Source organism: Crotalus tigris, unplaced genomic scaffold (assembly GCF_016545835.1).
Source record: "Crotalus tigris isolate CLP2741 ecotype Arizona unplaced genomic scaffold, ASM1654583v1 scf7180000017604.1628558, whole genome shotgun sequence".
Lineage (NCBI taxonomy): Eukaryota > Metazoa > Chordata > Lepidosauria > Squamata > Viperidae > Crotalus > Crotalus tigris.
This window is the reverse complement of record NW_024096507.1, coordinates 829,909-831,659: the sequence shown is the minus strand read 5'-3', so window position 1 is coordinate 831,659 and position 1,751 is coordinate 829,909.

The window sequence follows — 1,751 nt, the reverse complement described above, 5'->3', positions numbered from 1 at the left end:
AGATCTTCCCATAACAGGCACAGTACTAATTGTTACTCTATGGACTACATTAAACAATCACATCTTAAGTTAATAAACAAAAATACAAGTGTCAATTAAATCCTGAAGTCTCTAATTAACTTTATGTTCATTTTGTCCAAATTGGAAAACTATTGTGAAAAATATTGAAAACTTTAAAAACATGAAAATCAGTTTAGGATTCAGAAGAAACTAATAAGCATAAATCTCTTATTATATTAGCCACCACCAGTGACATGACACAGGCCGATATTGTTTAGGAAACTATAAAAAACATTAACCATCTTGTGAGATGAGAAAACTGAAATACCATTAGATTCATTCAAGCATGAAAAGGTAAGGTATAAACTTCTGAATCTTTTATTATACTATACTTGGATAGTTTAGGAAATAGATTGAAAAAGAGAGATGTCTTCAAATCTGAATCCATATCACCACCTTCTTTTGAGGCAGAGATAGAAAATGTTAAAATGGAGTATGGGGGGGAAATAACAGGAATCTTGCTGGAAATGAGTGGGATCACAAGTCAGATTAGGCCATGACTGGTCTAAAGTATGGCTGTCTAAGTCATAATGGTTGACCTTATTCAGTATGAAAATCCATGATTCCTCCTGAAGTACAGTACAGGTAGTCCTTGAAATAGCAATAGCACTTAGAATTATATACTGCTTCACAGTGCTTTACAGCTCTCTCTAAGCGGTTTACAGAGTCAGCATATTGCCCCCAACCATCTGGGTCCTCGTTCTACCGACCTGGGAAGAATGGAAGGCTGAGTCAACCTTAAGCCAGTGAGATTTTAACTGCTGAACTGCTTGCAGTCAGCAGAATTAGCCTGCAATATTGCATTGTAACCATTATGCCACCAGGGCTCATATCTTACGATATGACTGCAATAAACTATATAACTGTAATAGAGCCTGCCCATTACATTTACATGTTGCAACAGTCATTAAATGAAGAATTCAACTAATGACTCTCCCTTCCCAGCTTTCCCAATAAATCATTAAATGAATGTACATGTCGTAAGTGGAGCAAGGGGTGCCTCAGGGTTGGGGGAGACTGTTGGAAGCCTAGCATAGGCTCAGCCCTGTTTGTCCTGGCTCTCTTAAGGCCTCTTCCATCCTCTGAAATGTCCCATACTCCGTTTCCTGCCCCTTGGGTCCCTACAGGCCTTTTCCCATTTCCACCAGGTCTCCCCAGGCCTTCAGCCTGATTCCCACTCCACTAGACCAAGCGCTTTCTCCTCACTTATCTCTTGAAGAGCTCTGAGGTGTCCCAGAGGGCTGGACTGAATTGCTTCATTGCATCGCTGCATGGCGCGATTCTGGAAATAGCCACATTTCCAGAGGCTGAATTGTATTTTGATATTGCTACCACTTCCAGAATAGCGCCATGTGGCCAAGCAATCCATTTTCCTGCTTTGTTTCAGAAATTTCTGCAGCACTGGGCAGACCTCATTAAGGCAGAATTAGTTAGTTAATTTGACCAGTCTTATTACTGGGAAGGCACACTACATTCCACATAGTCAATTGAAGGTATGCTCACATGATCAAAATTTGGAGGTTTGGTAATGGACATATATTTATGACAGTTGCAATGTCCAAGGGTCATGTGATCCCCTTTTGCAACCTTCTGACAAGCGAACTCAATGAGGAAGCCAGATTCACTTAACAACTGCATTACTAATTTAGTAACTGTGGTGATTCACTTAACAACTGTGCAAGGTTGTAAAA